General features: G+C 40.5%; 1 long non-coding RNA gene across 1 annotated transcript; it reads right to left on the bottom strand.

The window, feature by feature from the left end:
- Positions 1 to 2,425: 2,425 nt before the first annotated feature.
- LOC134732675 (uncharacterized) lies at positions 2,426 to 12,917 on the bottom strand. Its single transcript, XR_010116102.1, has 3 exons — positions 12,806 to 12,917; positions 11,135 to 11,233; positions 2,426 to 2,817 (listed from the first exon to the last, which is right to left on the bottom strand). It is a non-coding gene; the product is annotated as an uncharacterized lncRNA (long non-coding RNA).
- Between the last annotated feature and the right edge of the window lie 33 nt (positions 12,918 to 12,950).

The following is a 12,950-nucleotide window of genomic DNA, read 5'->3' as shown; positions in this document are numbered from 1 at the left end:
TCTCAAGGGGCGGAAGGCTTATGATCTTGCCTTGTGAAATCCAAGGTCAGATGTTTTATGGGGACCTTAGTGTTTTGAAGGAGATACCCTAAGGAAGAGAACATGGAGGAAGCAGTCACTTCTCTCCTCTTTGCTAAAGAAAATGTGATCATCTTGCACTGACATTTAACAGCTTGATCAGTTTGTCCTTCCATTCCACAAATGAATTATTTCCTAAACTGCAGTCATCTCGTTTGCCTCCAGGGTCAGCCTTCTCCTTCCTCTGAATCCTGTCCCTCAGCATGGCAGTGAATGGCCCTGCCAATCCAACAAGTCTCTGCCCAAGTCACAAATGAAGACATTACCTTTGACTCTTTCGACTCTATTCCAGATTCAAGTCCCCTCTCATATGGCATTAGAAATTCCTGGCATTGTACCTCCTCAATATCTATGAAGTTTGTCTCTTCGCTCTGCCCTCACTGCCCTATGTAATTTGGGCCATAGCACCTCCTTTCTACTCTGGTGTCAAGAGCAGCCCATTCTCTGGCCTCCCTGTTTCCAGGCATGGGCTCCATAGGCGTGAGGGGGGTTGCAGCAAACAGATATGGAAGCAGGAACAATTTGTGTTTATTTCTTTTCATCAAAAGAAAGATTTAATAGAAAATAGAGCCATAAAAAATGATTCTTCAGTGCCCTCCTTGTATTATTTTACCCATTTCTGAACTTCTCCATTTTAGAAATAAAGCATTCTTTATTTTACTCCCTTTTCACATTTTACAACCTATTTCTTCTCTCTCACTTTTCTGTTCCAGGTAACGTTCACCCAAACCCAAATATTAACAAGAATGTAGAATATCCTAAGATAACAGACAGTAATGTGTGGATTTCATTTGGCCAAGTGCCATTCCCTCTGGGGTCACTGTTGGCAGCTTCTATAGAATGGGAAGGTTCATCCTGGTGCAGCAGAGTCCCCAGAATGGACCAAGACATTGGGCTGTGCAGTAAAGACTGCATTGGTGATGAACAATAGATGAGACAGCCTGTAGAATAAGAAAGGAGCTTTCGGGATTTAAGATGTAAAATCAGTTAGTGTGTCGCACATTTGTTTGTCTCTCCACAATTTGCAAAGCCCTTATTAAGAGAGCAGACTTTTTTCCTTGGAAACGAATTTGCCAAAGGCTTGTACAATTGGGAATGCACTGGGGCACTGTTGGAAGGGAGATTTGGGGAAGGGGGTGATGAAGCAGTGAACAGCTATGGATACAAAGGGGAACAGCAGCAAGGCAGGCAACTGGGGAAAAAACGATATGATGACTTGGGCAAATGGCTTGAGCCAGGTTATTTCTCGCTTTGCTCATTTTTTGGCTATGTAAGCAGATGCCTGTGGCTGTGATTTGGTTATTGTTGTTGTTCTTTAATCACTTATGGTTAAAGAACCATTTGGTTTCTGAATTTCAAGCCCTGGTGGGAATTCCTTCAGTGCTCCAAGTGAAGAGAGGAAATTGGGTTGTTGTTTTTTATTTGAATCCTTTAAATCTTATAAGAAAACATGTCATGTAGTTGTAATTTTATGGTGTCATTCATACCGCTATTCTGAAAGCTGTGTTGGTGTTTCCACTGCAAATCAGTCCTTTTATAGGTTGATATCTGTCAGGAAATACTCTAGGGATGGAAATGTGCCACCAACATACTTTTTGGTTCACCTGCCGCAGAGCTTAATTGATATAGCTACTTTTGCTTTTACTCAGTTTTTGTCATTGAAAAAATAGAAATATCAAACATAAATATTTTTAGCCTAACATAAAGCAAAAAACATCCCTTCCTCTGGCACGTGGCACTCTTTTTCATCTTACAGAAAGAGGAAAAACAAGTCCAAGAGTAGTGTGTACACCTGTCACTTGTTCATACAAAAGCCAGGTGAGACCCCAAAGGTGACAAAATTACAAGGTGCTCTGTGAAAACCACCAGCTCTGTCTCTTCAGGACTCCACGCACTGGATCAAAAGTCGGGTTATTTAGCAAGAACAGTAAATATTCTGTGTGTATATTTAATGATGCATCCACCTTTCTCATATTGAAGATATTTTCCTGACCCCTTCCTGGGACTCACGACAGGGGTGCTTCATTTACTCAGCTGCCGCCCTCAATCCTTGTGGGAGGGAGTGTGTGTAAGCGAACAAGGTGGGAACTGGAGTGCATGAGCACTGGCCATTTCAGCGCCGGCGGGATCAAACTCCACTGACTCAGACCCACTACATTCCACCCCTCACAGGAGGGAACTCTTAGGTAAGCAGGTGCAGAAGCTGGAGCAACCTCTTTTGGACACTGACAGGAGCAAACTTCATGCATGCCCTGCAGCAGTGTCCAGGCAGGGTGCCTGCCACTCACAAAGCCCCAGAGGGCATGTCACGGTGCTCTTTTAGCTCTGCTGTTCCCAGGCAGCTTAAGTGTTAACAGCTCATTGGGCTCTTTGCCTTTTCATATGAGGCGGCTGACCTCTGCCAGTGAAGGCAAAGGGCCAGTGTGACAGCCCTCTGCACTCGTGGCTCCCAAGCTTTTGTCCAGCATCAGGGAAAAATGAAGTCACATGATCAAATTGAAGCTGGTAAATGCAGGGGATTTTATTGCCAGTGAAAGTGGCTCTTAGCGGGGAGGGGAGCTGAAAAGAGGATGAGGTATGTGGATAATCTTCCTCTGAAGTCCGGCCATCTTCAGCTGATTCTTCTCTGAAGTTATGCCATCAAGCTGTCCCTCTGAAATCAAGCCCGCTTCTCTCCAACGTCCAACCATAGTCCCTGATGTCCAGCTGCTTCTCCCCTCTGCCAGCTGATTCTGGGGTCTTTATGGGCACAGGATGAGGGGCAGGGTGGGCCATGGGTAGTTTAGGAAAAGGCAACATTCAGGTGGGAAAACAGGGAGAGAAGTTGTCACTTTGGGCCACGGGTTTCAGGCTTTTCAGATTGAGAGCTGAGTTTTGTCAGAGACCTGCCCTTTTCTCCCTAGAATTTCTCTGCCCCTGTCCCTATGAATATGAGAATGTCCTTATGAGTGCTAAGCTCTCCTAATGTCCTATGAAGACATCAGAATCTCATGGATAACTGCTTTTGGTGTTACTCTTTGTTATCTAAAAATATGTTTTTTCCCCTGCTGATACAGATCTTTAATAATAGTGATTTATGATTTAGATGCCTGAAAGCTATTCTAGAAGGAGCTCTGAAAGAAGATTTATTTCACTTGCTTTCATAAACAAGTACTAAACTACTTGGAACTTCAGTTTCCTCATTTGTGAAATGCCAGTAATGATAGGGCTTTAATTTATCTTTATTTTATATAATCTTAAGTAACACCTGTGTATGATAAAGTGAAAAATATTCAAATAGTACATAAGGAGATGCAAAAGGGGGAAACATATCTCTTTTACCCATCTGAATTCTACTTCCACCATTTACCCCCCTCCCTAATCCAGTCTCTTATGAGTCCTTCCAGAGTGATGCCTTGCTGTGTATATTTGTATATATATGTGCATATAAGGATACATGCATACGTATATGTCCTTTTTTTATTCCAGACATTTGCAGAATATTATAGGATTTAAATTAAAAATTAAATTATCCTAGTTCTAATGATTCAATTTCTTCTTTATATTTTACTCTCTTCAGCTCTTATATGCTAAGGAGTCCTGACATTTTTTTTAAGTAGATATCAATCATCTTTTACGTGGGAGGGTGTTTCTTTCACCAAAGAAATAAGTTTCTGAGAGTGTGTCTCTCAAAAATTAGAATAATGCTACACTCTGTGCACACCAATGACACTTGATGAAAACTGTGTAATGACTGAAAATACAGGTAGAAAATATTTTGGTTGTGACATTCTGATGTAGCTTTTTTGAAGGTAGCTACTTTGACTACTAATTTTTAAAATTTTGCATGCCAATATTAATTTTGCACAATTTTTCACACTTGCCAATTTAACATTTTTTCCTCTAGAAGACTCTTCATTATTTTTGATAATGATTTTTATGTCTTTCCAACAACAACCAATTCTCCAACACCAACCAGGTATCCCATAATTCAATTTAATTCTGACATTCACTGCACAGAGATAGAAATGATCCTAAAGGTTAAGGGATCAGTCTCACAGACTGCCCCACTCCAGATGCCAGCTGCAAATGGGAACCCTAGACTACTCACACTTCTGAGCAGCCAGCTACATATTTAGGTGTTTCCGGGACCCCCTCTTGGGTTAGATAACTCACTAGAATGACTTAGAAAAACACTACACTTACACTCATAGTTTTATTTTAAAGGATACAACTCAGAAACGGCCAATGGAAGAGATGGATAGGACAAGGTATGGGGTGAGTTGTGGAGCTCCCATACCCTCTCCGGGCAAGCACCTGGAGGTATTCACCAATTTGGAAGTTCCCCAGATGTCATTGTTTAAGAGTTTCTATGGAGGCTTCATTATGCAGGCATTATGATTAAATCATTGGCCACTGATGATTAAACTCAATCTCTAGCCCTTCTCCTTTTCCCAGAAGTTGAGTGTGGGGCTGAAAGTTCTAACCTTCTAATCACATGGCTCATTTTTCTGGTGAGCCACTTAGAACTTCAGTTTTCTCACTGTGATATGCCAATAACAAGAAAACCTTAATTTTTCTTTATTTTATTTAATCTTAAGGTCATAGCTGCATATGATAAAGAGAAAAAAATTAAAATAGTATGTAAGGAAATACAAAAGGGAAAAATCCCTAATCTGAGTGTAAGACCTCCATCATGAGTAATCTAATTAACCATACAAAAAACAAAAAACAAAAAACACTCTGGCTTGCATGGTGGCTCACTCCTCCAATCCTAGCACTTTGGGATGTCAAGGCAGGAGGATCACTTGAGCCCAGGAGTTTGAGACCAGCCTGGGCAACATGATAAAACTCCATCTCTAAAATAAATAAAAAATAAATTAGCCGGGCATAGTGCTGCATGCTTGTAGTCCCGGCTACTCGAGAGGCTGAGGTGAGAGAAGTGTTTGAGCCCAGGAGTTCTAGGTTGTAGTGAGCCGTGATCATGCCACTGCACTCCAGCCTGGGTGACAGAGTGAGACACTGTCTCAAAAATAAATATATAAATAAATAAATAAATAAATAAATAAATAAAACAGTCATCACTTAGGAAATTTCAAGTGTTAGAAGCTCTGTGATTTTTTAATATCCCACAACCATATTTTTGCTATGACCAATTTTCATTTTCTTTAAGAAAATTATGGAGTTGGTCATTCTCTTAATTTAAAATACCACCAACAGATATCAAATTTATAATCATGCATTGGTCTGGTTTTGGACTAGTAGATTCACCAATTTATTTATCAACTTCTCCACTTAACACTAATAGAATACTATTACTTTTTTAGTATGTTGATACATGATGACAAGTCTTTCCTCTTTTTCAAAATTTTCTTGATTATGTTTACATATTTAGTCTTCCCAATGGGATTTAGAATCAGCTTGACAAATTCCATGAAGAATCTATTGGAATTTGGATTTGAAATGCATTGAATTTATGGATTATTTTAGAGAGACTAGACATTTTTTATTTTATCTTGGTGAAGAGGTATAATATTTTAAACAGAATTCTAAGGTGGCCCCAAGAGTCCTGCCTTATAGTGTACATGCCCTATATAAACCCTATTCTTTGAATACTGGCAAGGCTTGTGCATATGATGGGATTTTACTCCCATGATTATGTTACCACCTGTGGTAAAAGGGATTTTGCAGATGTGGTTAAGGTTCCTGATCAGTTGATCATGAGTTACTAGAAAGGAAGATTATTTGGAGGTGGGCCTGATCTAATCAGGTGAGTCCTTAAAAGAGACAAGAAGCAGCAGCAGGCACTCTTCTGCAGGCCTTGAAGAAATAAATTGCTGTTGTGGGCAGAGGGAAGTCACATGACAAGGAACTGAGGTCAACCTCTATGAGCTGAGTACAGTCTCTGAACTCACAGCTATAAAGAAGACAAAGAACCAGTCGGGCTCAGTGACTCACGCGTGTAATCCCAGCACTTTGGGAGGCCGAGGCGGGTGGATCACCTGATGTCATGGGTTTGAGACCAGCCTGGCCAACATGATGAAACCCCATCTTTACTAAAAATACAAAAATTAGCTGGGTGTGATGGCACGTGTCTGTAATCCCAGCTACTCAGGAGGCTGAGGCAGGAGAATGGCTTGAACCTGGGAGGCAGAGGTTGTAGTGAGCTAAGATTGCACCACTGCCCTCCAGTCTGGGTGACAGAGCAAAACCCCATCTCAAAAAAAAAAAAAGAGAGACAAAGAACCACAAGAATATGAATTTTGGGAATCACCTGAATGTGCTTGGAAGAGAACTCAGAGCTACAGAGGAGAAAACAGCCTGGCCAACACCTAGATGTTAACCCTGTGAAACCCAAGGCAGACAACCCATTTACACCATGCCCTGACTTCTGATCTACTGAACTGTGAAATAAAAATTGGGTGATGTTTTGAGCCACAAAATTCGTGGTAACTTGTTATGGAGCAATAAAAAATAAATACGTATACCTCTAATGTTGGTAGGCACTTCTAAGTTTTTTCCTTAAAATATTTCCATATTTTTTAAATCTATTTTTAAAGTTTTAAAACTTTTATCACTAGTGGGAACGAGATGTTTTTATTTATCATGTAATTAATTAGTGTCACTATAGAAACTAGTGATGTTAACACTCGTGATGTTTTAAGTTATTCTGGTATCTGGCCACCTTGCTAAGCATAATCATCTTATTCAATTCATTTTCTTTTATTCTTGCCAATATTTATACATATTTATTCATTTTCTCATCTTACTGCACTAGCTAGAATTTCTCATATAACATTGAATGTTGTTGATGATAATAGGCTTTCTTTTCTTATTTTATAACCTAAAGGGAGCACACTTAGCTCTTCACCATGAATTTCGATATCAGTTCTGGATTTCTGGTAGACACTTTTTATAATATTAAAGAAATGATCTTCTATGCTACTTTGGAAAAAGGTTGTTTTTCTGTCATTTGAAATCATGGCTAGGCATTCCTTTTTAGCAACTATTGAATGATTTTTTGTGCTCTTTTGATCTGTTAATGTAATGAATTACAATGGTACGTTTCTCATGTTAATGTTTCTTGAATTGACTAAACACTTCTTGGTCTTTTAACACATTGTTAATATTTTATTTTGAATTTTTACATGCACTTTTATAAATTAGAATGGCATAGAGTTTTATTTTGTGGTGCTGAACTACCTAAAATACACGGCTAATGGATTAAAATCTTCAGATATACAAATGTATACTAATTGATTTCTCAACTGTATGAACTTATAAACACAAACACAGATTCACAGTTTAACAGGTAAACCCCATGGGTGCAAACTCAAATGTGTACAGGAACCAGGCAAATATACATAAGTGAAGCCACTTCAGTAGGTCTGTGTACAGTGGACAAGGGCTAGACACTCTGGCAGAGAAGCCCATGATCCATCTAAAGAGAGCAGCCTCCACTTAGGTCCAGGCAATGACTGCTGGCGCAAATGTGACTACAGTGTTGCCAGATCTACCAGATATTTAATTAATTTCTAAGATTTGACCCAAATGAAAAAAGAAAATAAAAAGAAAAACCACCCCCTGGGCCTTGTTTGTAACTTTTGAATTAGGCAATCAATTTTAGGATTAACATAGTCATGCACATAAAAAAAGTATCACTTATTTCTTTAGACAATCAGAATAAGAAGAAAAAAATTATGTCCTGTGAACTTTCCATCAATAAATAGACCAGCAAACATCTTTAATGAGTCCCCAAGAAAGGCAGATTCCTTTAAAAATTAAAGTGCAATTTAAAATGTAAGAAAGCAAAGATGCTTCTGAAAGACAATAAGATCACTGAAGAGTACTTGTTAATCAGATTTTTACGTACAGTGATAAAAACGAACATCTCAAATTACCTCCAGATCTCGTAACTAGCCAAATAAACCTAGACAGGACAATGAATCATTATTTTTTGCCTTAGATGGAAACTATAATTTTCTCTAGGTTAAAAGCACAAAGTTAGAAAGCAGAAAACTTCAGACATTTTTGTAAAACAGAAGCATATCAGCTACATAACTCTTGGTTGATATAAAGTTCACACCTTCCAAAACCAAAAAAAAAAATAATTATACATACTCTCTTGAGATCTATCTTCTGCTTTTACAGGATGTAATTAATATGCAACCCTTGCATCCCTCAGGCATATCTACTTGGGGACAGCCACAATACAGGGCTAGTAACAAAGGCAGTGGTAAGAAAAGGTAAGGAAAAAAGTCTAAGGTTTTGAGTGCCCACCTACATACACTGTCACACCGACACATATACACACAGGGATATCATTGGCAAAGTGGACTCTCAAGTCCCCTTCCTATTCCCTAGAAGAATCACAGAGAGCTCACATATTCAACTGGGCCCCATATTACTTTTCTTGCCGAAGTCTAGAGTGTTGCTCTTCCATCCATTATCATTAATTTGGCACTGAAGCTTCTGTGGATTCTGTGGTCCGCTCAGCTCCTGCTCTGGAGTTTTGTGGAATGGCATTTTGAGAAATGCTATGGCAAAGGTAGGGCCTTTAAAATTATGTCAGCATTGTCTGTTCCGTCTCTGTGGATAATGTGCCTTCCAATGTTACCGAGAGTCCTAGTCCAATGACCTCTTTGTTTTCAGCTATCAGTTGGATTTATTCTGATCCAATAGGTGCATGGTGTAGTAGTTAGAAGATGTCAAGCTGCAGTAACAAATACACCCACACTAGAAACTTCTCTCTTGCTCTTTTTTTTTTTTTCTTTTTGAGACGGAGTTTTGCTCTTTCGCCCAGGCTGGAGTGCCGTGGCGTGATCTAGGCTCACTGCAACTTCTGCTTCCTGGGTTCAACTGATTCTCCTGCCTCAGCCTCCCGAGTAGCTGGGATTACAGGCGCCCACCACCACGCCTGGCTAATTTTTCTGTATTTTTAGTAGAGACGGGGTTTTATCATGTTGGCCAGGCTGGTCTCAAACTCCTGACCTCAGGTGATCCACCAGCCTCGGCCTCCCAAAGTGCTGGGATTACAGGTGTGAGCCACAGCGACCAGCTGAAACTTCTCATTTGTGTGATGAGTCCTGGGCGGCTCAGCTCAACGAGGGCTGTCTGCTTCTTTCACGGCATCAAGCTGGTCATGACCCTGCCTTCTCTGTTGCCTGTCTCCCACAGCCAGCCAAAACGGGAAAAGAGTAATAGAAGAACATGGGTGGAAGATGTTTATGCCAGGCCTAGATACGACAAACGTGACTTCTGCGCACATTCCTTTAGCTATAATTCAGTCACGTGGCCATACCAAACTGTAAAAGAAACCGGGAAATAGGTTCTAGCTGAGTGCTAAGGAAGCTGGCAGCAGAAACAGATGTAGCTAGCAGTCTCGGCTACAGATGGGATGAAATATTATCTAGACCAACAGCTGCTGGGTACCCCATAGAAAAAATAGACCCTCTTTCTCTATAGATTTTTTTTCTCACTTTCCATTTTTGGTAATACTCATCCCACAGGTTAAAGGACCAAAAAGCTGTCTTTCAATATGAGCCACGTATTTCGTATGTTATAGCATTTGGGCGCTTGAAGCCTCTGCCAGTCTCCTGCCTCCCAAACGTAGATCCGTTCCCGCTACATTCAAAGCATGGAGACTACAGAAGAAACTTGACCCATGATCTCTGTCCTTCGGACGTGTATAGTTAAGTTTCCAGAAAAAAGGGAGACTCATTATATTGATAGACAGGATAAAAGTGATCTAAAAGTACACTATTAAATCTCCTCTCGTTATAGAAGAGGAGAAGCAATGTATCACTGGGAAGTTCCTGATTCATCGCCATATGCACAGCATGCATGAGTGGTTTAGGGATAAAGAGAATAAACTGTTGAGGGTTGACTATATTTTTATCAGAAACCAATTTATTAATTGTATAACCAGTGATTTTAGATACAAAAAAAATCTCAGGCCTAGAAAGCTTGTCAGTACGCCATTTTAATTTTTTTCTTTTTTGTCCTCTAATTTTCTCTTGTGACACACTGGATGAGTGAAGAACTCATTAAATTGTATTGCACTTTTCATCTATCTTCCTTCATAAAATAATGAAATCAAAACTGAGAATTACCATGGTTAGAGAAGGGCCTGTGATGAGTGCAGGGAAATGGTTTATGTCTAACAACTATTTAATCAAAGCGTTACCAAGATCCATCTGTAGATTTAAAAGAGATTTTCTTCCAAGTTTTGCTGTATTGAAATGCAGTGCAAAACTCTGCATTAAACCACGAATTCTCCAAATTCAATAAAAGGAAGTGTAAAAAGATATTTTCTTCAAATGCCTCCAGCTGGCCATCTGCCCTAATCACATACAGGCCTCAAAATTGTTTTCTACTGGCAATAATAGGCTCTATAAAGAGTATTACTGTGGAGTGATTTGAGAGACTGTGGAGAGTACTGTGACCTCTCGCCTCGGTGGAGCAGAGCATGCCTGGATGGGAATACAAAGTTAGAAACCAAGAGAGAGGCCGACCGACCCTTTGGTGTGCGGGCTCCTCTTTAGCTGCTATGGCACGATTCTGAAATCTTTCCGAGGAGCAAGGGAGAGCTGATTAGCTGCTGGTCTCCTGCCCTCTGAGGGCAACCCCACACAGCATAGATGGCGGTGCAATGATTGCAATAATTCAACAAAGCAGGAACTTTAAAAATAGCTTACCTTCAGCTGCTGCTCCAATCATGGCATTCACTGTGCAATCCCACGTGGCCACGCTCGGGGCAGCATGGTGGGTGAGCACTGTGAATCTGCACAGAGCTAGGGGAAATAGAGGCAGCGAGGAGTGGGGAATGCAGTGAGGTCCCCATATTAGTCAGATAGTGTTTCTTAACTCCTGCCTTGCTAAGGAAACTGCCCTAGAGCAGCCCAGCCCCTTGCACAGTCCAGATTGATGGCACAGAGGAAAAGGAAACACTTATAGGAGACAGCCTTTTAAAGGAGGGGAGAACACATACCTTGGAATTGAAAAATCTAGGTTCATGACACAGATATGCCCCTCTTACACGCTTCCTGCTACCCCCCAGGGATGCTAAATAAATTACCTCCTTGAGCCCCAGTTCTCTCATCTGTGAAGGAAGAATTACAGCAACATGTACCATTCAGGAATGCAGTGTGGAGTGATTGAGATGTCTTTGAAAGGGCTTTGAAAACAGCAAAATGACATAAATATTATTAAGTGATATTAAAGAACAGAAAAGAAATTCTACACAGAGATCCTAACATGGGGGTCTTATTTCTTTAGGGAGAAATAGCATTATCAAGCAATTTGAGAAAAATGAGCAAGTAGATAAGAAATGTAAAATCATAGGATAATGACAGGAGTGGTTCTCATTTACCTAGGCACAGATGCACACTTGTATATGCATGTTAACTTTTCAAAGTGCATCCTTTAAACAGATACTGGCAACAACTGTGGAATAGAGCAATCCCCGCACCATGCCCCACAATTGTGTCCATAGAACACATTTATTGTGCCATGCCCTGCTGCATAAGCCTGTATGTGTTGTGAGGGGCATGGCATTCTTACAAGGACACAGCGAGGTAGCCGCTGGTATCATTTTCCCTTTAGAGACAGGGAAACTGAGGCTCAGAGAAGCTAAGAAACATGTCTGAGGTCATTTAGGTATTTAGTGCTTCAAGGCAAGCTAAAAACCTAGTGAAACAGCCTACACGACTGTCTCAGTGCAAGAGCTGAGGTTCAGAGACCAAAAGGATTTTCTAAGGTGACTCAACTCATAAATAAAGGAATATTCAATACAAAAACATGAGTCTTTTAACTGCTGGTCCAGTGATCAGAGATAAAATGTTGGAGCGAAGAAGGGTAACAGACTTGCTCTATTTCTTCCCTCAGTTAAACATTTTTAGGTAAAAATGATTGATTAGAAGAGTTAAACATTTACAGTGTTATCTGTATTGACTTGGATAATTTAGGGCCTAAAATTGAAAGTCATGGAAAGATCTGAGTTGTATCAGAAAACTTGGCTGACTAAGATTTATATTGCAGGCACTACCCCTTCTTCCACATTCATCCTCGTTCTTGATTATTCTCTTGTTCTGAAATCTGCTTCTTTTAGGCATTTGGGTTAGCAAATTTTGTCATGAGCCAAAATCCCTGCAGCTTTTCCCCCTTGGTTGTCTTTCCCCCTGGCTAGCCTGTCTCATCTTCTTATCAAATTCCCAGACAAATGCACAGCTAGCTCAGCTCTTATTTCACTGGGACTTAAGAAAACTGTTTCCTTCACAAGAGAAACTTTTTAGCTAATTCCAGAAAAGCCCCTACCCCATCACAAACTAACTCCCCGAGTAGTCAGGGCTGTCACATCTTTTTGTCTGCTAAAGGCAGAGAAGAGAGAATATGAGGGTCCACCTATCTCTCCGTCACAGAGGATGAATGATCTATGCCAGCCTCTCTCCTGCCAAAAATAAATCAGTCACTCTCCACTTGGGTGTCCCTGAGTTGCCATTTCTGCCTGCCATGAGAAAGGGTTCTGCGTCAGTACCGGGAAGACTCAGACTTGTGAGTTGGGAGACAGTGTGCCCTAGCAGAACAAGCACACAGGCTTGGAAACCTGTCAGTAATGGTGCCCACTTGCAGAGGTGCTGAGGGAAACAGGAGACATGATCTACAAGAAATGCTCTTCACTGTTCTGGTCTCAATAGAAGGGGGCTGGGATTGGCCTGAATTCTAACCCACCATTTAATAACTTTGATACCTGAGCATGTCACTTCATTTTTCTGATCTTCAGTGTCTTCTGATTGTTCACTTCAACAGTTAAACATCCAACTGAAGGCCAGAGTTAATTCAACAAATATTCATGAAGTTCCTATGATAAGCAAGATCTATGTTTGCTCCCATCA

This window comes from Symphalangus syndactylus, chromosome 15 (assembly GCF_028878055.3).
Source record: "Symphalangus syndactylus isolate Jambi chromosome 15, NHGRI_mSymSyn1-v2.1_pri, whole genome shotgun sequence".
Lineage (NCBI taxonomy): Eukaryota > Metazoa > Chordata > Mammalia > Primates > Hylobatidae > Symphalangus > Symphalangus syndactylus.
The sequence above is the reverse complement of the archived record's forward strand: the minus strand, read 5'-3'. Positions and strand labels throughout refer to the sequence as shown.